The sequence below is a fragment of the Pinus tabuliformis genome, chromosome 8 (assembly GCF_031772625.1).
Source record: "Pinus tabuliformis cultivar Carrire ecotype Pingquan chromosome 8, CPIR1, whole genome shotgun sequence".
Taxonomy (NCBI): domain Eukaryota; kingdom Viridiplantae; phylum Streptophyta; class Pinopsida; order Pinales; family Pinaceae; genus Pinus; species Pinus tabuliformis.
In genome coordinates this window covers 765,079,509-765,105,964 of record NC_142294.1, presented here as the reverse complement: position 1 = coordinate 765,105,964, position 26,456 = coordinate 765,079,509, and positions in this window count along the sequence as shown.

Genomic DNA, 26,456 nt, shown 5'->3' with positions numbered 1-26,456 from the left:
ATCTGGCTATATGGCTTAACCAGATACTGCTAATACCCTCTCTTTATAATTGCCTCTCTTTGACTCCCCTCCTTTTCTTGCCAGTCTTTATACAAAGCAGTTAAATCTGGAATTTCTTTTGTATTGCCTTCTTTGATGAGATTGGTGGCGAACAGGATGTGGTTCACTTCTTTGATGATGTTCTTTGATACTCCAACTACCCTTGCGACTGCTAGCTTAGCTTGTTTGATTTTGGCATCCCAATCTGTAAAGAGAATGTCTTTATGAGTTTCTTCAATCTCGAGTAGATTGGCCTTCTTTCCATCTTCTGTTTCCTGCCACTCAATGAACTCAGAGATTCTGGTGTTTAAATTGTTAAACTCCGTTCTCTGGTCGATTGCCTTATCTGTCAGCTGGTCGCTAGTAGTCAGATAGGGAGTAATGTGTGACAGCTTCTGGCAGAAATACTCTTGTTGTCTCACTAGAAGGGAATTTAATTCCAGGGCCTCTTTGATGAACTCCTAAGTAGTGGGAACATCCTTGTATCTTTCCATGGATTGCTGCATTTCATGGAGTTGCATGTGTTTGGCCAATATATCGGCCTCATGGCTTATTTTCATAACCTCCATGTCTTACTGCAATTTCTTTAGTTGCTCCGCCACCTGCTTGTTTGTGCTTGCTTTCTTTGCCTTGAGCTCTTGTTCGAGCTACACAATTCTCTCCTCTTTCTCCCTTAGTAGAGTAGAGACCTCAGTAGCCTTGTCCATAGTGGCCGATGCGTATGCTCCCGTGAACTGTGATAGTCTAGTCAAGTTCTTGGCCGGATTGAAAGGAATGTCCTTCCAGACAATGTCCATGGGCTCATTTCCAGGTGGGAATTCAGGTGCATCTACCCTTCTCCTTTTTCTTTGACTTCTAACTACAGCCTTTTGGAGAGGGGTATAGAACACATCAAGTGGAGGTATTTCAGTCACTTTGAGAACAATCTCCAATGTGGGAAGAGCAGGGATAATTTCAGTATGCTGGGACATTCTTGCTTGTTCCTCCATATGTGTAGATTGTCTGTCGATAGACTTGGACTTTGTATCTTTATGAATATGCGGAAGAGTTTTGCATTCCTCTGTTTCTTGGGCATTTGAGGTTGTGGGAGTGCCTTGCATTTTTTGATTAAACTGATCCCACTCCTGCTCCAAACTACCACCTTTGGTCTTTGAACCGATTTCTGTAGCTGGGGTGCTCATCACTTGCTTTTCAGCCGACTTCCTGCTGGACTCAGCTGTGTTGTCGTCGTCTTGGGGCTTGCCTGTGTCTGGTTTACCTGAGAGTATATTTGAGAGCTAGGACCTCCAATATCAACAGTGACGCTTGGAGTAGACTTATCCTCAGGTTTTAATAGATGCATTGGGATCACCCGGAGCCTCTCATCTCTAAATTCCTGAAATCTTTGAAAATCTTCAGGTTTCAGATTCGCTTTTTCCCATTCAAACGCTTGTTCGAAGGATACGGCTAACTGTAACAAATCCTCAAAATAATTGTCGTCATGATTGTATGGCTTGAGCTTTACTCCAGTAGTGACATTATATGCCACTTTGTTTGGATCAAATTGCCTCTTAGGCAATGTATGAAGCCTGAGGGCTTCCATATGTGCTGATTCCTTAGTGGCATGAACAAAATTGGCTAAAGCAAAAGAACCACATTTGACAGGGAAAATGGGCCATAATGACTTCTTTTCGTCTTTGAGAACTTTAGTCAGGCCCTTTCCCATAGTCTGGTAGGCAATCTCTCTTGCTAATAACTTACCAGAAACATATAAAGGAAGGATGCGTGGATCCGTTGTGCTACCAAAAACCCTAATATAGGTGAACCAATCTTCAATAAAATACTTGTCGACAGTAAGCAGGTCTATTGCAGCTTCTTGGGAAAACCTAGGGGATTTCTTATTGAAAATCATTTGATGGAGGGGCAACACATCGACATGGAATATCTTAAAGAAGTGAGGTATGTAATGTGATTCCCATATTTTTTTATGACTGAGATGGATTGGGTAAAGATCTTGTAAGGTCCATTTCCAACCTATGGTTGGAAATGTTGTGCAAAAACAGATAGCATCCACAATGTAGGCACTACAATAGAAGGGAGGGAGGTTATCTGAAAAGGAGGCTTTCTTCTGTCAATATTCGGTAATGGCGATGGCTAGGTTGTCAAATAGGATGGAATGCAAATTCATGATATGTGAATTAACACAAGCATCAATCAGAGGAATCCATTCAATTGAAAACTTAGTATTATTGGGTAGCCCATACAATCTACATAACATGGCTACTACATAGTTGTAGGGGTTTGCCAAAGAGGCTATAACATACATACCTGATTTGTCATACTTGAATTTGTTGTCCAACACCCTCCAACCCTGAATTAGCTTGAAGGGGTCTGGATTCTTCTTTGCGAAGTTAGCCACAAATGTGTTGTCGTAGATATCCTGGGGATCAGGTATGTGGTACATCTTCTTCAGATCCTCTGCTCTGAACGACCCTATGAGCTCCATCCTTGAATTCTTGAACTACCTATCTTCAATGATAAGGTTTTCAATCACCCACCTGATCATATCTGTATAGGGGAGGATTTTAGCTCTTGCTCCTATCCTATGAAGGAATGAATAGGAACCATCTCTAAATTGACGTTCTGAAGGCCCTTTTGAGTCAGTTGTTGCTCTCGTAACACTGCTTTTAGGACGCTCTTCCTCCAACCTATTGTAAATTACTTCCCCAGTTGTTGTGCCTCCGGAAGCATCACAAACTATATCAGCAAAGATAGGAGCCATTTATGTAAACTCAGCTTCAAAAATGGTCTATTTTCTCTGTTTCTGCATCACCTTTCTTAGTGACATGTCTTTTGTCACTTGCATGAAATAGACAAGATATATCAACGCAAATGATATCTAGTAATTAAGATTGAAAGCTTCTATGAAATGACTTTGGATCATGAGAAAAGTTTTAATGAGATACTCGATTATAACTACCCATAACCTGGAAAATGATTATCCTTCCTCGGGCCGCTAAATATTTAATAACATGTCAACTCGTTTGTTTTGGTATTTAAAATGTAATTATTCCACACTTTTTACCGAACTTAATTGTGCATCGCGGTCTTAAAAGGGATAAAATATAGTGTTACTAGATGTATTAAGCGAAATGTGATTGCGGGGATCGCAATATCGCATTTCGCAAATCGTTTGTGGTTGTTCTAATGACATGGTCAAGTTTCTCACAAACTATGCGAAGTGCGAAATGACAAGGTGATGTTATCGCAACGGGAGACTTAATCACATATCGCAATTTTGTAAATATTTTTTAACATGGTCACGTGGAAAAGTGCGATTTGCGATTTGTGATATGGATTTCATCCTTAGTTAGTTTTGCAAGGTTTTTCTAGGAATTTTCTTAGAGTTACGGTTTTATTATCCTAAGCTTGAAAATTTGAAAGGGTCCCCATTTACAACTCTAAGCCTAGCTATTGTTTGTTATAAATGGAGGGGTTGTTTCGTAGTACAACAATTGGCAATTCACTTGGGAGAACCAATTATCTCTGAGTAGTTTTCTGAAATTTCTAAAAACTTTCAAAGTAATTAGGGTGATAAGAATAATGATTACATGAGCTATAAGGTAAAAAAAAATGTATCTGGAATCATCATTACTTGCTCAACTTATTTACTTAATTACTTTACTCTTGTAATGATAGAAGTATAAACATTTGCATCAGCCAATAAAGTTTAAAGAAATATAGTAGGTGTCTTTTGCAGATTAGTTTTTTGTAGTTTACTCATTTATCATAGATAGAGCCTCTGTTGCGAGTAGGCGTTCATAGCCTCGACAGGGTTATCTTTTAACCAACAATGATTCATTGTCCCATCTGTATGAATTTTCAAATTTCAAAATGATATTCACTTGGATTGAATCTCACTTGGACCTTGTCCCCTTTTTCCTTTTTTTGAATGTACTATTGCTCTTTTTTGGTTTCTGAAAAGACATTATCTAGTCTTGGTAACCTTCTAATGACAATGCCATTAACTGGTTGTAACTAAACTGAACAAGCTAGCTCTTGATGAGACCCCTTGTCTTCTGATCAAGGAGACCATTAGCTATTACCCTATTTGGTATGCAGTATTGGTAATATCAATTTAATCACTTCCCTATGAACATGGTAAACAAGCTTGTAATGATACTTTTTATCTTTTAAGTTTTTATATTTTAGAATTACACTCTGAAAAAGGAAAATTTTAATAGATGGGGTGGATCATTGGCTCTTTTGAGAGTTTTGGGTGATAATGATAGAGTTTTTTAAGATGTTGATCTACAAAAATCCTTACTAGGTTAAAGATTCTTTTCTGGACTGATAACAAAACCTTCATATTCTATAAAGATAAGAGTTTGTTTGTAAAATAAATGTTTTAAGCAAGGTCAAGTTTTTCCAAAGAAATCAAGTTTACTTTAGCACTCAAATGTCCTAATTATTCCTTTTAACTCTTACTTTCTTATAAAAGCGAAAAAACAGAAATGTTATCAAAGATTTTATTTTGAAAAGCCAAAAGTAAATACTATTTGACCATTATTTTCCTAGAAAGCAATATGTTACAAAATTGGAAGAGGTTATCTCCTAGGAGAAGTAATTTTTCAAAATTTGCCCATTGATGGGCAAAGAATCCTTCTTACCTGACAAGTCTTGTAAAAGAAACGTTGATTGTCCAATTTTTTCAATGATCTGAAAAGGGCCAAGCCATAGTCTTTGGAATTTTGTATGTCTACCTTTTTCCTCGTGTGATTTGTCCCATTTCAGAACCAAGTCACCTACTTCAAGATTTTTATGACTGGCAGAAGTTGTGTCAAAAGAAGCTTTGACTAATTGTTGATGATGGAAGTGGGTTGCTTTAGCCTTTTCTCTTTCTTCTTCAAGCTTGAGAATTTGAAATTGTCTAGCCTGGAGAGAATATGAAGGGTTTTCATCAATAAATTGCACTAGGGCAAGAGATGGGATTGCTACATTTGTGGGAAGAACAACTTCTTTTCCATAAACTAAAGCGAAAGGAGAAGAACCAATAGAGGCTTTCTGAGTAATCTTGTCTGCCCATAGAGAAAATGTTAATGCTTTATGCCAATTCGTGTGATTTTGAACAATAGTCCTTTTGATAATTCTAATGAGGTTCTTGTTTGTTGATTATGCTAATCCATTACCTTGAGGATAATAATTGGCTTAATATTTCAACTTGAAACCTCGCTTAAGAGCAAATTCTACCATTGTGTTTCCAGAAAAGTAAGATGCATTATCAAACATTAAAGATGAGGGTAAGCCAAACCTGGTAATTATGTACTGATTAATGAAATCTATAATATTTCTTGTATTAGCTATCTTTAATGGGACAACTTCTAGCCACTTAGTAAAATAATCAGTAGCTGTAAGGATGTACCTATGCTGTTTGGAAGAGTTAGGAACAATCTCACCAATTATGTCTAATCCCCATTATTCGAGTGGTTGTTGGATGTTAATTGGTTGTAAAGGAAATGCTGGCCTTCTTTCTCTTATGGCTGTAGTTTGACAAGTTTTGCCCTTCCTTGCATATTCATGTGCATCTTTCAATACCGTTGGCCAATAATACCCTGCATGTAGGATTTCGTGAGCCGTGGTATTTCCTCCAAATGTCCTCCAGCCGGTCCATCATGTAATTCTTGCATGACCGTTTCGGCTTCAGGTTTCTCTAGGCATCTCAACAATACTGAATCATAATTCTTCCTAAACAATACATCATTGACTAGATCATACTGATTTGATTTCAATCTTAAAGCTCACTTTTTTTTTTTAATAATTAAGATGCGTATGAGCATATCCATTCTCTAGATAAAATTTCAAATCAACATATTGTGATTGTGTCTCATTGAGGCTTACCTTTGATATTTGTACTTCATTACCTTGATCTTCTTCTGGTGGTAACTCGGAAGCTCCTGTTAACATCCTGCAAAAACCTTGGCCCCTGACAATTTTAGCCGGCAGGATTTCTACATCATATTCTTGGAGTGCAATTACCCAATTAACTCTTTTCTCCCCTACTTATCTTTGGATTAATAGTTGTTTTACTGTAGGGTAGGGTACAATTATCTTTGTATGGGTTTTAAGAAGAAAAGGTCTGAAATGTTTCAAAGTTTTAAAAATAGAAAATGCTTGTTTCTCTATAGCTAAATAATTTAATTCGACAACTTGTAAGTTAGAACGGAAAAAGGAGATAAGTGCCTCAACATTTTCATCGTTCAGTTGTGTCAAAACTACTGCATATGATGTATCAGATGAGAAAGTATATAATACAAAATGTTTGAGAAAGTCCAGGATTTCCAATGAGGGAGCATTAATAATGTATTTTTTAATCAACTCAAATGACTCTCTTTCATCCTTGTTCCATCTGAAAACTACATTTTTTTTTATCATCGCTTGAAGGGGTATAACAATTTGTGAAAAATCTGGGACAAATCTTTTTACAAAATTTATTTGGCCTATGAATGATTGCATGTTTTTCTTGTTGTGTGGGAGGGGAATTTTTTCAATCTCTTCGACACTATCAGGATCAATGTAAATTCCTTTCTTGGATACTATAAACCCAAGGAGTTTGCCTTCTTGTAAAGAAAAATATGATTTTTTGGGATTTAAGGAAATGATGTATTTCTTGCATCTTTCGAAAATGTGTTTCAGGTCACTTAAATGATTGTTCGTATCCTTGTAATACACTGTGATATCATCCAAGTAAATAACCACCGATTTATTGATTAGACCTCTGAAAGAAATGTCCATAGCACATTGAAATGTGGCACCCACATTAATGAGTCCGAAAGGCATATGTTCCCCATTTGGTCCTGAATGTTGTCTTTAATCTGTCATCTGGATGCATAAGTATTTGATTATATCCTAAAAATCCATCTAGAAATGACATTAATTCAGAACCTGCAACTGATTGCAATATCTGTTCCATGGTGGGCAAGGGAAAATTATCTTTTTGGCAAGCTTGATTCAGGTTTCTAAAATCAATACAAATCTTGATATCTCCGTTCTTTTTCCTTACGGGTACCATATTTGATACCCACTTAAAATGTCTAACAGGGAAGATTATTTTGGCTTTTAGAAGCTTGTTCAATTCCAATTTGATTTGACTTTCAAGGTTTGGGTGAATTTTTTGAAGCTTCTGTTGAACTGGCTTTTCATTTGAAGTCATGGGTATGGTATGTTGAATTATAGAGGCATCATAAGTTTTGAGATCTGCATAATCCCAAGCAAAAACACCTTTATATGTCTTCAATAACCTGATGAATGATATCCTTTCTTCATATGATAGGCCTAGAACTAGGTTGATATTTTGAGGTTTTTCGTTTTACCCTAGGTTTACTACTTCAAATCTCAAAATATAACTTTGAATGTTGGAGTTAGTAATTTTCTTAAATCTATCCTTTAGATCATAAACATCTTCCATTTTGACCACAGAGTTTGGGATTGGGTTATGATCATGATTAAGTTTGATTTCTAGATCATGTTCATGTTTATCTATGATCTGTTCTTCATATGATCCCTCTGATGTAAGGAAATTAACTATATCCACATCGTTGTTGAATACTCTCCAATTTGATACATTGTCGAGAATTGATGGCCTAAATATTAATACTACTGAAAATCTGTTTAGACTAAAGTCTTCTGAGGGTATAAGCCTGGATGCCACATTAGCAAGTAAGTCAGCACTTGCGTTCTGTAATCTAGGGATTGAAGATATGTTGAAAGCAGAAAAATGAGAAGTCAATTTTTGAGCTAAAGATTGATAGTGTTTAAGGTGCCCAGAGACACAATGAATTGTATTTCTCACATGTTTCACAATTATCTCTGAATCACCATAGACTTGCAGGTATTTGACATTAAGACCGATGGCTTTATACAGTCCTTGGATTAGTGCTTCATATTCAACGACATTGTTAGTGCACTGGAATTCAAGTCTGCAAGCCAGCATGGTTTTCTCTCCTTGCGGATTGATCAAAATGCATCCTGCACCTGTGCCATCCTCTGATTTAGAACCGTCAAAATAGAGAGTCCAGAACAAAGAGTTATTAGAAACTTTATCTACTAAATTTAGACATTTGGAAGGATCCATTTGTGAAAAAATTTCGATTTGAGAGACTACAACGTTATCTAAAAAGGGATACCTCTGAGCATTAAAGGATCCTAAAGAGGACTCAGCTAAGTAATTTCCAATGATATTATTAGTGAAAGCAACAAGTTCGTTGCTTCCCTCGAGGTTGGTGACCGTATATTTCATGAATTTCTCTCGGTCTACCCTAATTTGGTTAGGTTTACCATTGTGTGGCAACCACATGTGAGACCAATCAGTTGCGAAATAACCATGCAACTTTTTAGACCAATCCCTACTGAGAATTAAACTATAAAATTCAGGGATATCAGCCACCAAAATATCAATTATTTGTGAAAATTTTGGATTAGAGGAAAGCCTAATTCAAACTGAAGCTATTTCTCCAAGCACCTAGACTTTTCTCCTATCTAGCTGAACTATGTGTACCATCAAAATATCAATTATTTGTGAAACTTTTGGATTAGAGGAAAGCCTAATTCAAACTGAAGCTATTTCTCCAAGCACCTAGACTTTTCTCCTATCTAGCTGAACTATGTGTACTGCATATTTTTGAGGTGTAATGCTCAATTTGGTACACATAGCCCTTGGCATTATATTTGAGGAGGCTCCTAAATCAACAAGGCATTTGTGAACGTTCTGGTTGAAAATTTCATAAGTGAGAAGAAACAGAGGAACACGAGAAATAGACACATCACCAATCAAAACTAGATCTGAAGGATCTACCTTGTTTGAGGATGAGGGAGGTTTTCCCATATTTTAGGCAACTTGAGTAACTACAGCAGATGGCAGAGGGAATACTAGATTTGCTTTCAATTCCCTTAATAAAATATTATGTTGTTGTTTGAGTTTAGTGAGCTCATGCATCAAGATGTTAGCTCTAGTCTTTTTCATGTCTTCTACTATATTGTATTCGACCGTGTCTGAGATTACCATTGTTTTTGAGGAATTTGGGGAATATGGAGGGATAGGATCAGTTTGGCTAGTCTTACATTTCTTAGCTATTGTTTTCTCCTTTGTAGGAGTAGCAACTTTCTGCTTGTGATTTGTGATAGACATGTCAGGAGAATTTTTGCTTCTTGTAGTCATTGGCATTGCTTGTGCCTCTTCTTCAGTTGGGAGAATAAAATCCCACATCCCATTTAGTTCAATTTCTTCTTCCATTTCAGCTTCCTCTTTGTTTGGTGAATCTTCTTCAACTTCTTGGTCAGATTCAACATTTGAAATGGTGTTTGGGGGTTGTGACGTAGATGAAGGTTCCTTTTAAATGATCGAAAAGGTTTCTTAGGAGCAGAGGATTTTGCGACTTATTTTTTTAATTTCGACCATTTCATTGGACATCATCTTTAACACTTTCTGAAGGCCTTCAAGATAAAAAGGGTCTTTTGAAGCCTTCTTCTTAGAGTCATCCTTAAATTTCACTTTTTTGGTCTTCCTTTCATCCGTTTGTGATCTTTTTTCCAAAGCTATGATTCTTCTTTCTACATACATGCATTCTTTCATGTTTTCTACAAGGGTAGCCTTATTGGCTCTATCTACAAAAATTGAAATATTATAAGGGAGAGATGATATATACCATTCTATTTGTACATCTACAACAGGTTTAGAGGCAGCTTGGATTTTGTTTAGAAATTTGTTAAATCTGGAGTTTAAATATTTGATCTTTTCATCTGGATTGGCTTTTAAATTAGAAAGATAATTGATCAAGGATGCTATGGTCCTATCATCACCAAATTTTGCAAGAAACACTTCTTGAAAAGTATCCCAGTCTCTAATTGAACCTGCTGGGAGGGAAAAATACCAAGACCCAGTAGATCCTTGGAAAGTATAAGGAAACAGTCTGATTACAACATCTTCATGTGCAACCCCATTGAGATTCATGGCTAACATAAAATTATTTAAATGTTCTTCGGTTGGGAGAGCATCGTCAGGATTATACTTAGGCAACCATTTTTCTGGGTTTGCTGGGAGTGCATTTGGATTTGCAACTAGGACAACACCAAGATTTGTCCAAGGTTGATTGGCCATAACTTGAGTTGGGGACTAAGAAAATGGGAAGGTCGGTCCAGAAGTAGGTATAGATGGCGAAGAACTTACTACTGGATTAGTACTGATAATTATAGTACTAATTAGAGAAGTGAATATTTGAGAAGTTGTGGATTGAATAGAAGTGGATGGAGGGGTAAATGGATGGAAAGGTGATGTGATCTCACTAGTATCTGATTCAGATGTTGATGAAGTGAATTTCCTACATTGTGGATGAATGGGGAACTCAAAAGGGGTAACACCAAGTCTCTCACTTTGCAGTCTAGTCAATACACCAGTTTGTTGTAATAAGGAGGTAACACTTTCTTCAGATACTTCGGGTCTCTGTGGTTTCTCTGTAGAAATGGAAATCTGTTCCAATTTCTGTATGAAAGAATGAACTTTGGGAGACTCAGGAGTGTAATCTGGGGAAGGTGGTCACCTTAATGTTGGGCATGGAATTGCCCCCCAAGGCATGTTTCGGGGCTCAAAGCCCAAGTTTTGACTTAATCTTGTTGTAAAGCTCTGCGAATTGTGGGCACGGAGCGTGAAAAGTATGACAGAGTCACAGGGTTTCCTGCCCTAGTTTTGTAATGTAATGTCGGCTAGATAGACCTACCCATGGTCCGTGGACCATGGGATTGTATAAATAGAGTGAGGTTCTAAGTGTAAAAGGGAGGAGGAGAAAAAGTGGAGAAATAGGAAGAGAATCTAAGGGAGTGAAGTGTGTCTTTGGGTCGTACAGTAGGAGAAGGTTCTATAGCCGAGTGCGCAGAGGCCTAGTAGTCCGCAGCTGAGTGCGCGGACTCCTGCACCTGAGTGTGCATGGCGGAGTCGAGTCTGTAACCAAGGAAGGAATTAATAAAGAGAAGTTTGTTATCATTTTGTGTATCTATTCTTGGGTTAATGCATGTTTGATATAATTTGCAAATATACTATTTATTTACTGCGCGCACCTGTATGAATAGTTTATGTTGTTAAGTATAACTTAAAACACACAAGTAGGCTAAGATAATCAACTAACGTTGGAATACCAGTAAGGTCTTGGGTAATAATCTAGAAGTGTAGTGTTCGGGCCCAAGTAGGGCTGCGCGAAGACAATATATCGGGCCGCGAGGTCCAGGAAAGTGCGCGAAGCGACCTGCGCACAGGGTCAAACCGCTGACCACTTGAACTCATTAGACATCTCCAGGGTGAGGAAACCTAGTTCTAGCACCCTCCCATACTACTTTGGGTGAGACCTTAGTCCGCACTCTGCAAACTGTTGCCAAAAGGGCCAGTAGTACTAGGATTTGTTTGGCTAACTTAACTCTAAACCTGGGTCAGGCCCCAATAAGCCAAAAAATGGTTTCATTGCCGAGACCGGGATCTGCATAAGAGATGTCTGATGTCGTATCATTGGAATCCGACAAAGAAAGGAATTGAAGAGTGGTTGGACAGAAAGATTCACGAGTTCGCGGCGCAAGAAAACATGAATCCATGGTTATCAAAGGAAGAGTGGTTATATTGCTACTTATATACGGAAATCCACAAAATTTTCTTTGCATCCTTCCCCTCTGAGTTGTATGAGTGGATCGCAAAACTAGCAGACAGTCAAGGAAGGTGTAGGCTCGATAAAACTATTGTGTGGACTCTAGAGTTGGTGTGCAGACTAGAAGCATTGGAAGATAAGATAATGCGTGTTGTGGACTATTGGATCGATCGAATTATAAGAGGGTTTATCACTGAGTTCGTGGTAGATACTTCAGTTAGCTATAGCGAGGCGGAACGACGCTTCCTCAAAGGATCACAAGGTAAGTACGTTAAATATTTGAACACTTGGATTAAGATGCTACCGTGTGAAAAGCAGGTTATGCGAATAAATTGATGTTTGGGGCTACGTGGAGTGGGAGGATCTATAGAAACAAGGTGGCACAGAACTAGAGTCTAGCCCCTTGATTTCACCTCCGCGGGGAAGCGAGGAAGTGCTTGCGAAGGTTTCACCAAGAAGTGCGATCAATCTGATAAAGCAATGAATTCTAAGCATACCACCCCCACCTACACCACCATCATTTTCACCATCTTCACCCCCATATTCACCCACACCACCTCCGCCAGCACCACAGTTCAATATGGCGAGTGCGATAAAATTGTCGGTGTTCAAAGGAGTAGGGAATGAAGATCAGGACCAGTTTTGGTTCGTGGTAAAGGTTGTATGGGAAGCACAGGGAGTCACAGATGACAATATAAAGAAAGCAACACTGGTCAGCGCTTTGCAGGATCGTGCACTGACATGGTGTATTAAGCATTCCAATGAAAACCCAAATGTAGGGATCGCAGATATCCAAGCTGTGCTAAACAAGGAATCTAGCAGGACAAAATCAGAGACACAGTCGATTATTGGATTTAAGGAAATCACGATGCTTCTAGGCGAGACCCCCTGGGATCTAGATCAGAGATCGAAGTGTATGATTCGTGAAGCCAACATGACCTTGACGAATGGGCAACACCGCGCGTGGTTTGTAGCATCGCTAACACCGCATTTAAGGAACGCGCTGTCACAGCAGAAGCTATCCACTCAGGCCAAGGCTTTGGAGATTGCAATGAGACTACATGAAACCCTGATACAAGATCCTTACCTGGGAGTCCAACAGATCCACGCGCAGTTGAAAAACTTGTTCCTTGAGATGCAGAGTTTGAAAGAAGACAAGATTGCTCGTCCAGATGCATGCGAGGAGGTATGGTGCGTAAAGTGCAAGGGTCAGGGACATGACAAGGACCATTGTCCAATATTCGCGAACTACCTGGCGGCAGGAGGACCAATGCCATTGAGACCAGAGGCACAAGCAGGACCGAGCGCGGCGCCTGCATTATGTTGCGCGATTTGTCAGATAGGAGGGAAGCATGCTACAAATAACTACCATCTATTACAGAGGTATACAAAAAACTCCTATCAGTTGTTCTGTAATTTCTGCAGGTCAGTAGGCCATGATGAGCGTACCTATAGAAGTTATGAATTGATGATGGATCAAACTCCTACCTACATAGTTCAGACCAAAACACGGGCCCTCGATCAAAATGCAGGGACAGTGTGCATTGGATTTCAGGGGCGCGGACAAGGTCGAGGTGGAATGGGACTAGGAAGGGGTCGCGGACAGTTGATATGTTACAATTGCTGAGGGCCATGGCATTGTGCCCGCGATTGTACAAATCTGACGAGACCATCATGCTTATATTGTACCCAGTTTAATCATGAGACGAAGGACTGTCCCACGCTGATAGCGAGGTTGTGCGATAAAGGAGCACTCCAACCTCCCTCGACTCAGAACCTGCAAATGATAAGGTCTAAGCCATGCGAGGAATACCTAGATGTAAATATCGTGCTCTGAAGTGGTATCACGATAGGAGATGAAAAAGGAAAGCAGCCCAACGAGAGTGCCTGGGTTCGCAAGGCTCTAACAAAGGAACCAGAATTTGATTTGGAGTGCGCTAAGGAGACATTCATGGAAGCTAATAAGAGATTTTTGGAGGCCTCCACTACGGGTAGTAAAGACAAACTGGAACCAGAAATGGACCCGTCAATGCTCACTACATTTTTGGAGACATGCATGAAGCTACTGTACGACAACAAAGTGGTGAAGGGATTGCAAGAACTCATCACTAGATGTGCTGGACCAGGAGAACCGCACGTAGTTTGGAAGCTCGGGAAGAACACAATGCAAACAGGAAGGGAGATGATATTGACTGCGCAGATCGGGGAATATGAAATGGATCAAGTGATTTTGGATCTAGGGTCGTACGTGAACGTCCTACCAAAGCAGACATGGGAGTGCATGGGCAGGCCCGCCAGGGAAAATTTTAAGAACCCCCCCTAAATTTATAAATATAATAAATGGGCGAATCTCCATGTTATATAGGAAAAATGGAAGGCGATTTTATCAATAATATAATATGTATATATAATTTTTTGGCGAATCTCTCACCAGGCTTGGCGAATATTTTACTCAATTATAAAATCTTGTAAGATCTTGGTGAGTCTTTCACTAAATAATAAAACTTTGTAAAGTCCTAGTGAATCTTAGCATAGGCTACATGCTGGTTTAATTCCCCCATTTAAATAGGCTACATGTGAATACCATGGGTCAATACCATGTGCCATTTTGGTGAATACCATGGGTCAATACCATGTGCCATTTTTATTTTTATTAATTCTAATATTAGGGTTAATAATGGTTTTTTGCATGGTATTAATAACAATCTAGTCCATGGTATTTGTCCCATAGTATTTTGGCCATAGGTTTCACCTAAATATAACCCATTTTTTGAGTGTTCGTAAATATAAGGTGACTTATGGAGTAAATATAAAAAAAGTTTTATTTGTTTACCATATATTTTTATTAATTTACCATACCTCTTTTACAAATATGGTATTTGGCCCATAAGATTCACTTAAATAAAACCTCTTTCTTGAGCCTTCATAAATAGAACGAGGGTTATGGACTAAATATAAAAAGAGGTTTTATTTATTTACGATACGTCTAGTTTATTTATATTTTTATTTATTTACCATACCTTTTGAGTAAGTATAAAAAGACATTTTATTTATTTACCATACCTCCACTTTACTTATATTTTTATTTGTTTACACCCTTACATGTATATAAGGTGACTTATGGAGTAAATATAAAAAATGTTTTATTTATTTACCATACCTCTCATTTATTTATATTTTTATTAATTTACCATACCTCTTTTATAAATATGGTATTTGGCCCATAGGATTCACTTAAATAAAACCTATTCTTGAAAATGGGCGAATGGATTCACTTAAATAAAACCTATTCTTGAAAATGGGCGAATGGAAGGTTGTAAGTCCTAATTTCAAGGGCTAAATTTACCTTTTTTACCCTCTCCCTTAAAATAAGGTGGGCTATTTGAGGTGATTTGTAAAAATGTACTATGATACAAAATATTCGCCCACTAAAAATTTAAAACCCCTTAATTTCGCCAAAGGGCGAACATTCGCCCCTAAAATTATCCTTGAGGCCCGCGTTGCAATGGTCTCCTATTCAATTGTGAATGGAAAACCAGCAAAAGATCCTACCCATGGGAGGACTGCAGGGAATAACAGTGGATATCGAAGGTGCGAGTGTGCTTGCAGATTTCAAAGTGATAGAGATTGTTGATGACAACAATCCCTACCCCGTGCTACTAGGAATAGATTGGGCCACTGACATGAATGGAGTGATAAATCTAAATAAGCGCAAGATGATTTTTGAGAAAAAGTCACTGTGCATAGTGGTACCTTTAGACCTTGCGGAAGGATTGCGCTACATAGAGCTAGTGCGCGACAACAAGAGCGACGATAATCTAGACTGTATCTAGAAGATAACCGCGTGGGAGCAGGACTGGGTGAATCCAACAGTGGATGGCAGGATTTCGTGGGAGCGCGAAAGCTCCTACACCTTAGATTCAGATGAGGAGATAGAATGATGGCAGAACCGGTTACATGAGGTAACCATACTCAACTGTAACATGATGACAAGGTCGTTGCGCTGAATGGAAACAGAGGTAAGAAAATCTGCCTATGTATGACAGGTTGACTGAGGTGGATGATTTCCTGAACAAATTTGAAAAAGAAGTGCCAGAACAATAGTGTTTCGATGCTCTGAAATGGGCAGTGCACGCTATGCCCGCAAGATGGTGGGGTATGCATCAAAGAAGTTTTGAGGACTAGCACGAATGCAAAAGGATGATGCTCATGCGGTTTGGAAAGCCTCCGATGCAGATGGAATCTGGGTATGACGGATGGAACAACCCACACGCCCACCTTTCCAGATGGGTACAAGTGTATGGTGCGCAACCTGCATGAACACACACCGCCCTCGCAATAGGAAACACGATTGACAAATAGGAGCGAACAAGACGATGGTGCGAGTGACGACCAGGAAGTATGATAAGACCAAGCACACCGAACATTATCTGCATGGAAGCCTTTGACAAAGTATGCAAAGTACTTAACACGGTCCACCATGTGAAACATACTAACTGGGACCTCCGCGTACTAGCTGTTCTATGGGCTTATAGGACCATGCGCAAAACCCTGACCATGTGAGCACTTCCGAAGCTAAAATATGAAGCAGATGTTGCAATCCATATGGAGCATGCAAAGCCTAGTTCGCGTACAGTAGCACCAATGGATATGATGGTTCACGAAGCCCGGAAAGGAGGGATCACATAGTCGTAAGGAACAGAACGCATGGGACTTGAGGAAGAAATCCAACAGGGAAACCTTAGACTCCACAAATTTGAAAAAGAAAGGGTACGGTTAAGGAAGAAAAGCGCTTTGATGGATGCAGAAGTCAAGAAGATGGAGGACGAAATAACGAAATATTTTCTTGGCAAAAAGACCAGAATGGTAAGGCAGGAGGCATGCGATCACGATGACAGGGTTAGGGCCTATTGCCACGAATTGATCAGTTTGATGCCTTGGCTTGGACCACATATTGCTGAGCATAGTGACTAGGGCAACACATTACAAATGGTGAAGTGCGCGATACAAACCGTAACAATACAAGGTGGGGATTCTCCAGGAACCATGACGGAGGACAGGATGGAACTCTATACGGGTGGTGCGACCACCTGAATAACCAAGGGAAGGACAGTCTTAGCGCTCCAGGCAGTTGGAAGGGAGCAAGGGACTATAAACTATTCTGCCTGGGAGCTGCGCAATTTTGGAGATGCGCGCAGAAGTAGAGAGTCACAAGGTCTGTGATAGCGCACGGGGGGCTATGCTCCCTCGTGGTTTGGCCAGAAAGTGATAGTTGAATTCACTATGCATGATGGGATGCTTTACTTGAGGCCAAATGGAGTGGGTGGTAGGCATTTAAGACGCGATTTATGGGCAAGATTTGGGAAAATCTACTGCCAAGAAAGCATTAATGAACCAGAATTGGGGGGAACAGTCGAATTCAAATTCAAAAAGCATTATAAAATACAAAGGGCTGCCCAACAAACAACACTTGGTCATTTGCGAATTGAAAAATTGAGCAGAGCCCTGGGTATTGTGAGTCGAGCGTTGATTGAGCCCCTAAATTCACGAGTGACAAATTGTAGCACAGCTACAATGACAACAACTAAGGATGGTATGGGGATCGAAGAGGTGACCGCCGGCAAGGCCGCACATGCCCTAAGTATGGGGGATGTTCCATAAGGCGCCAGGATTGTGGCAGAAATCTCGAAATTACCGCGCACGCCAAGACCCAAGAAGGATAAGCAAGCAATGGCTCCCATACGCGTGTCCCCGCGGAACCCGCTGCGTAGAAAAATTTCGATGGAAGAGAAGGGGAAAGCTGTCACTATAGAAAGAGACGAAGAAGAAGAAGATTTGTAGGAGCTTCTCATCGTAGAAGAAGAAGATGAAGCCATGGAGGTAGATACTCAGCCTGCACACTCGGCGACAAAACTGCCCACCTATGTCCCCCCGCAAAAAGGGAAGGCCAAAGTGCCCAAGGACCTGGACGAGACCAAGAGTTTGCTCTAGACCCCGCTCCTACTAGATGGAATTATGTTTGACGGCACACACTTGGGCTGCATACCGACCATGAAATTTGAAGATTGGGACCTCGCTGACCATGAGAAGTTCCCCCACCTTAAGACCGAAAAACTTATGAAGCAGAACACCATGGGGGTGGTGAAAAAATTAGAGCCACGAAAGTGGTGCATGTTGTGGAGAAGGTCGGGCTGCTAAACCTACTGTGGGTGCCGCATTTCCACCGCACCCTAATAACCATTTTCATCATCAAGAAACTTCTCTTCCTGGTGCATGATCGGTATTTATGGATGGAGGAGCCCATCCCCATCATGGCAGACCTGATTCATCGCGTTTCCTTGCTTCCATACAAAGGAAAGGACCCCATGACCATATCGGAAGGAAAGGGCAGTGATTTGGCCCTCGCGGAGGCCATGAAGCTGAAGTACAAGCTGGAAAAGGAGAAGAGGGGTTACGCCATTTCCAGCATCAAGGACATAGCAATCCATGTAGCAACCCAAATCTTCGCAGGAAAGTTATGCAGAAGTGTCGCGCCGACGAGGTACCTGCGCCGGTGGTCGCACTAGCCGAGCAGTGCGCGGAGGGGGTCCAGTTTAACTGGTCCGAATTCCTTTACACGAAATTCTTAGATAATTGTCGCGAAGCCCAGAAGCAAGGTAAAACATTCCACTATGGATGGCTTTTGTTGTCCATAGTGCTCGTAGTTGGGGAATTGTCGGAGGACAGTCAATTCCCCATAATTGACAGAGAATTACTGGAGGCTGCGAAGTATGCTTCACTCTGGGCCACGAAGGATGCTACAAGGATATGTGACAGCAAGATCTTCTAGGTGATCATGGAGATGAGCATCTGAATGTGGGTCAATCGTAAGCTGCGGTTGTTTCCCACGGTTTACAACAGTCTACAAAGTTTTTCAAAATTTAAAGCTGACATGCATAATGTATATATCAGGGCGCGCAAGGATCCGACAAAGCAGTGGACAAAGCTACCCTTTGTAGCCACTAACGATGCCATTTTCAATGTCTTGGAGGCATGGTGTCCAGAATGGCGCACCCCAGACATTTTAGAACTCGAGAGGTTGGCAGCGGAGAAGAAGAAAGACGATACCAAGCTGCACATCACACAGCTGGCCAAGAAAAGGTGGAAGGAAATGACAACAACCGAGGTGCGGGCACTGCGAGAAGCAACACAGAAAGCACCCAAGCAGGAAAAGGCCACAGCAGCAGCAACAACACAGGAAGCAGTACAAAGGCAGGCAAAGGCCAAGCAATGCCTTCACAAGGGCAGGCAGCAGGGGAAGAAGAAACAAAAGGAGGAGGCGCGGACCGACGGACCATGTCCACATAGTTGAAGCGCCAACACCCGATAGAGCGAGCATGATCGAGGAAGAAGGTCAAGGCCTCGAAATTGTCCATTGACCCGATCATCCTAACCGAGGGTGATCTACATGACATCGGCGAGACGGTGCGCGATGTCATAAATGAGGCTCTTCAGGATTTCATGCAGGAGCACCAAAATGTGTTGGGGCTGCTCAGAGTGAAGTTGCAGGATTTACAGGCATGCCCCCCTCAAGTTGGTACCCTTTAAACCAACCTCGTAGTAGGATCCACGGCAGTAGAGCAGATGTTGTGCGCGTGGATGGAGAACAAAATAGTGTTGCCGGAAGGGGCTCTAATGACATCAAATGAGGTAGACAGGTTTTCGGTTAGCACAATGAAAGGTCTCAATGTTAATCTAGTTGCCCTTCCACGTGAGACATTATATATATTGCAGGATGGGATAACGACAGAGTTGCGTGCAAGGGAGAGCCGTGCGTTCCAAGTCCTCAATAAGAAGAAGATAAATATGGAATAACTCAGCTTGCAGCGCGACAAATTGGTGTCACAAAATCAACAATTGGTGCAGGTGATAGATGACGCTTGCCGAAGCGTCCTAGAGCTGGCCATCCTAGCAGATCTACCAGTGGAGGTGCGAATCCACATGTTAGTAGTAGGAGTTCGTGAGGCTAGAGAGGAAATGAAAAAGGTTCAGTTGGAGCTGAATCTTCAGATCGCCGAGCTGCGGTTAAAGGCACAACCATCCACTCCCTTGGAAGTCAGATAACAATGCACTAGCGTTATCACAACAGGATTGGAGGAAATTGGAGGTGCAGTGCGAGACTGCACCAACATGTTGGAAGAATCACTTGAGGTCCTATAAACTCTGCAGGAGGACCCCAACATCCAGTGCTTAGAGATAGAAGCACGAGAACTCCGACAACAGTATGACAGTGTCTGAGGAATTGCGCAGACAATGGTCCTCACCCAGCGGATTGCAAGGATGCAGCAGGCTAAATCACTAAAGGATTTGGTGGACGCGACACGACATAAGGAGGTAGTTCTCAAAGCGCGTGTCCAACCTTAGATCAACGAGGCCTTCACCATCACGACAGACATTAAAGGCAAGCTCGCGAACATACAGGGGATGCACACATTGATGTAGAGAAGCACTCCAGATACAGAGGTCTCAGAACAACACATGCAGCAGCTCAGTGCGCTACTGACCTCCACGCAGTTTGAGAACAGTTGGAGGGATTCCTTGCAAAGATCACCTCGCTGATAGAGTGACTCGAGGGCGAGTGACGATGTTTATGTTGGGGGCTTGTTGGGCATGCAATCCCCCCCCAAGGCATGTTTCGGGGCTCAAAGCCCAAGTTTTGACCCAATCTTGTTGTAAAGCTCCGCGAATTGCGGGTGCGGAGCGCGAAAAGTATGATAGAGTCACAGGGTTTTCCACCCTATTTTTGTAATGTAATGTCAGCTGGATAGACCTACCCATGGCCCACGAACCATGGGATTGTATAAATAGAGCGAGGCTCTAAGTGTAAAAGGGAGGAGGAGTAAAAGTGGAGAAATAGGAAGAGAATCTAAGGGAGTGAGTTTGTCTTTGGGTCGTAGAAGGCTCTGCAGCTGAGTGCACAGAGGCCTAGTAGTCCGTAGCTGAGTGTGCAGACCCCTGCAGCTGAGTGCACAGAGGCCTAGTAGTCCGCAGTTGAGTGTGCAGACCCCTGCAGCTTTGTGCACAGAGGCCTAGTAGTCCGCAACTGAGTGTGCAGACCCCTGCAGCTGAGTGCGTAGGGCGGAGTCGAGCTTGTAAGCGAGGAAGGAATTAATAAAGAGAGGTTTGTTATCATTTTGTGTATTTGTTCTTGGGTTAATGCATGTTTGATATAATTCGCAAATATACTGTTTATTTACTGCGTGCACCTGTATGAATGGTTTATGTTGTTAAGTATAACTTAAAACACACAAGTAGGCTAAAATAATCAACTGACATTGGAATACCAGTAAGGTCTTGGGTAATAATGCAGAAGCGCAGTGTTCGAGCCCCGAGTAGGGCTGTGTGAAGACATTATATTGGGCCGCGAGGTCCGGGAAAGTGGGCGAAGCGACCTGTGCGCAGGGTCAAACAGCGGACCACTTGAACTCATCAGACATCTCCAGGGTGCGGAAACCTGGTTCTAGCACCCTCCCATACTACTTCGGGTGAGATCTCAGTCTTCACTCCGCGGATTGTTGTCGAAAGGGCCAGTAGTATCAGGATTTTTTTGGATAACTTAAATCTGAACCTATGTTAGTCCAACACTTACCACTTCAGAAGACGAGGGAGATGTTTCTACAACTTTAGACTTCCAATTAGGAGATTATGAACAAGTTTGAGAAGGGGTAGAAATGGTGGAGGGGTTTTGACTCTTATGAATGCTTTTCAAATTATTTTTAGCTTCATCTGCCATTCACAGTTGAATTCCCTCCTTCTAGTGCCAAAATGTTGTGGCCTCAAAATTCTGCTGCCGAAACATGGGGGATAACCATCCGGTCCGGACCTTAAGACAACTCCTTTTCCATTTAAAGTGGTGGCTCTGACTAGGGATAATGGGACCAATTTCCTAGTGTGGGTTTTAAGATGAGAGTGGGTGGTTTATGAGTGCTTTGCAATAGAATAATGATAATCTAAGTGACCTATTCTACCATGCAATTTCTCTAACTAACTTATTCTAATATAAACCTGAGTGTTCTTGTGTGATATGCGATCTACAAGGACATCTATTTAGCATGTGATAATAAAGTTTGAACACAACTAAACCCCAAGAGTTAGCTCAATCGGTCAAATCAGTGCCTCGCCAATCGGGAGGTCACAGGGTCAATTCCCGAAAGCTCTTGGGGTCAGGTCAGCATAGGCCGAGGGGTGTGCTCCCCTTCGGGGTATGAGCTACCCAGTTCTTACCGTGGACGTAGCGGCTGCCCATTGACCATGGGTATCCGTGAACCACATGTGTAAAAAAAAAAAAAAAAAAAGATGATAATGTAAAAGATAATTCCTTTAACTGGATAGTTAGTTTAAGGAATTTATAAAATATACCACATATATGATGAGTTATATATGAAAATCACAACTTCAGCTAGGCATCATATAAAAGTGCAATTAACGCTTAACAGAAATAATAAATCTCACATATAATCCATGAAAGTAAAGTTTTTCCACTAATTAAATGTAAACATAATCAATCATACACGATAATAGTACCATATGTGTGAAGTCCTACTCATTTGACAAATGACATAGAACAACTTCTTTCTTCAAATCAAATTGTCTCCCAAGAATACAAAAGTGCATTAACAAAGGAAAGTAGTCTGATATCTAAAAGAAACGATAGTGTTCCATCATTTCACCAAAGCATTCACAAACTTAAAATAGTGCATTCTTTGCAAATGTTTTTGATAAAATTCTAGACCCTTCTCTAAATGCACGAGAAGGGTATAAATACTACTCTAACTAAATGTGCAAAAATAGATTATACAAAATTTGAGGAGGTTTCAAACAACCTTCCTCCTAACTAGGTAACTAACTCCAAAAATAAACAGAGGCTAAATAAAAAAAACTAAGAGGATGATTTGATGTCTGCCAGCTTGTCCTTTAAATCATGAATATCAGTCATCGGTTGAATTTGAGGAGGTGGCCCAAAATGAGTCCTGAGCTGTCCTGTGAAGATCGTATCTGTGAGCGGTGGCAACATCCTTAGAGTTGTGTGAAGGGAACAATTGAGAGTCATAATCTGGCTATGTGTCTTAACTAAATACTACCAATACGACTCCCAGTTGGCCGTGGTCAGTTTTTTAATTGTCTCTCTTTGACTCTCCGCCTTTTCTTGCCAGTCTTTATACAGAGTAGTTAAATCTGACATTTCTTTCCTATTTCCTTCTTTGATGAGATTGGTGGCGAACAGGATGTGGTTCACTTCTTTGATGATGTTCTTTGATACTCCAGCTGCCCTTGCAACTACTAACTCAGCCTGTTTGATTCTGGCATCCCAATCTATAAAGAGAATGTCTTTATGAGTTTCTTCAATCTTAGGTAGATTGGCCTTCTTCCATCTTCTATTTCCTGCCACTCAATGAACTTAGAGATTTTGGTGTTTAAATTGTTAAACTTTGTTCTTTGATTGATTGTCTTATCTGTTAGTTGGTCGCTAGTAGTCAGATAGGGAGTAATGTGTGACAACTTCTGGGAGAAATATTCTTGCTGTCTCACCAGAAGGGAATTTAATTCCAGGGCCTCTTTGATGAACTCCTCAATAGTGGGAACGTCCTTGTATCTTTCCATGGATTGCTGCATTTCCTAGAGTTTCATGTTTTTGGCTGATATATCGGCCTCATGGCTTATTTTCAGGACCTCCATGTCTTGCTGCAATTGCTTTAGTTGCTTCGCCACCTGCCTGTTTGCGCTTTCTTTCTCTGCCTCAAGCTCTTGTTCGAGCTGTACAATTCTCTCCTCTTTCTCCCTTAGTAGAGTAGAGACCTCAGTAGCCTTGTCCATAGTGGCTGATGCGTATGCTCTCGTGAATTATGATAGTCTAGTCAAGTTCTCAGCTAGATTGAAAGGAATGTCCTTCCAGACAATGTCCATGGGCTCATTTCTAGGTGGGAATTTAGGTGCATCTACCCTTCTCCTTTTTCTCTGCCTTCTAACTACAACCTTGTGGAGAGGGCTATAGAACACATCAAGTGGAGGTATTTCAGTCACTTTGAGAACAATCTCCGATGTGGGCAGAGCAGGGATAATTTTAGTATGCTGGGACGTTGTTGCTTGTTCCTCCATAGGTGTAGATTGTCTGTCGATAGACTTGGGCTTTGTATCTTTATGAATATGCGGAGGAGTTTTGCATTCCTCTGTTTCTTGGGCATTTGAGGCTTTGGGAGTGCCTTGCAATTTCTGATTAAACTGATCCCACTCCTACTCCAAACTACCACCTTTGGTCTCTGAACCGATTTCTGTAGCCGGGGTGCTCATCACTTGCTTCTCAGCTAACTTCTTGCTGGACTTAGCTATGTTGTCGTTGTCTTGGGGCTTCCCTGTGTCTGGTTTACCTGAGAGTCTATTTGAGAGCTAGGACCTCCAATATCAACAGTGACACTTGGAGTAGACTTATATTCGGGTTTTAATAGATGCATTGGGGTCACCCGGAGCCTCTCATCTCTGAATTCATGAAATCTTTGAAAATCTTCAGGTTTTAGATTTGCTTTTTCCCATTCAAATGCTTGTTCGAAGGATACGGATGACTGTAACAAATCCTCAAAATAATTGTTGTCATGGTTGTATGGCTTGAGCTTTACTCCAGTAGTGACATTATATGCCACTTTGTTTGGATCAAATTGCCTCTTAGGCAATGTATGAAGCCTGAGGGCTTCTATATGTGCTGATTCCTTAGTGGCATGAACAAAACTGACTAAAGCAAAAGAACCGCATTTGATAGGGAAAATGGGCCATAATGACTTCTTGCCGTCTTTGAGAACTTTAATCGGGCCCTTTCCCACAATTTGGTAGGAAATCTCTCTTGCTAATAACTTATCAAAAACATATAAAGGAAGGAAGTGTGGATTAGTTGTGCTACCAAAAACCCTAATATAGGTGAACCACTTTTCAATAAAATACTTGCCGACAGTAAGCAAGTCTGCTGCAGCTTCTTGGGAAAACCTAGGGGGTTTCTTATTGAAAATCATTTGATGTACGAGCAACACATCGGCATGGAATATCTTATAGAAGTGAGGTATGTAATGTGATTCCCATATTTGTTTATGACTGAGATGGATTGGGTAAGGATCTAGTAAGGTCCATTTCCATCCCATGGTTGGAAATGTTGTGCAAAAACAGATAACATGCATAATGTAGGCACTAAAATAGAAGGGAGGGAGGTTATCTGAAAAGGAGGCTTTCTTCTGTCGATATTCGGTAATGGTGGTGGCTAGTTTGTCAGACAGGATGGAATGGCAATTCATGATATGGGAATTAAAACATGCATCAATCAGAGGAATCCATTCAATTGAAAACTTAATATTATTGGGTAGCTCATACAATCTACATAGCATGGCTGTTGCATAGTTGTAGGGGTTTTCCAAAGAGGCTATAGCATACATACCCGATTTGTCATACTTGAATTTTTTGTCCAACGCCCTCCAACCCTGAATTAGCTTGAAGGGTCTTGGATTATTCTTTGTCAAGTTAGCCACAAATGTGCTGTCGTAGATATCCTGGGGATCAGGTATGTGGTACATCTTCTTCAGATCCTCTACTCTAAACGACCCTATGAGCTCCATCCTTGAATTCTTGAACTTCCTATCTTCAATGATAAGGTTTTCAATCACCCACCTGATCATATATATATGGGGGAGGATTTTAGCTCTTACTCCTATCCTATGAAGGAATGAACACGAAGCATCTCTACATTGAAGTTCTGAAGGCCTTTTTCAGTCAGTTGTTGCTCTCATAACAATGATTTTTGGACACTCTTCCTCCAGCCTATTGTGAATTACTTCCTAAGCTGTTACGCCTCCGAAAACATCACAAACTATATCAACAAAGATAGGAGCCATTTCTGTAAACTCAACTTCAAAAATGGTCTATTTTCTCTGTTTCTGCATCACCTTTCTTACTGACATGTCTTTTGTCAGTCGCTTGAAATAGACAAGATATATCACCGCAAATGATATCTAATAATTAAGATTGAAAGCTTCTGTGAAATGACTTTGGATCGTGAAAAAGGTTTTAATGAGATACTCAATTATAACTACCCATAACCTGGAAAATGATTATCCTTTCTCGGGCCGCTAAATATTTAATAACCTGTCAACTAGTTTGTTTTGGTATTTAAAACGTAATTATTCCACACGTTTTACTGGAATTAATCGCACATCATGGTCTTAAAAGGGATACAATATAGCGTTACCAAATGTATTAAGAGAAATGCGATTGTGGGGGTCGCAATATCGCCTTTCAGAAATCGCTTGTGGTTGTTCTAATGGCATGGTCAAGTTTCTCGCGAACTAGAAGTGCGGAATTCCAAGGTGATGTTATCGCAGTGGGAGACTTAATCACATATCCCAATTTTGTAAAGATTTTTTAACATGGTCATGTGGAAAAGTGAGATTTGCGATATGATTTTCATCCTTAGTTTTGCAAGGTTTTGCTGGGAATTTTCTTAGAGTTAGGGTTTTATTATCCTAAGCCTAAAAATTTAAAAGGGTCCCCATTTACAACTCTAAGCCTAGCTATTGTTTATTATAAATGTGGGGGTTGTTTCGTAGTACAACATGGTCCTATTTGAAAGAGGCGCATCGGTGCATTATATTACACCGTGCGCACCAATAAACAGACTGGACAGGGACGACATGATTCAATGTGATATGTAGCAATAGATGCACCACCAACACTGGTGTGCTATAT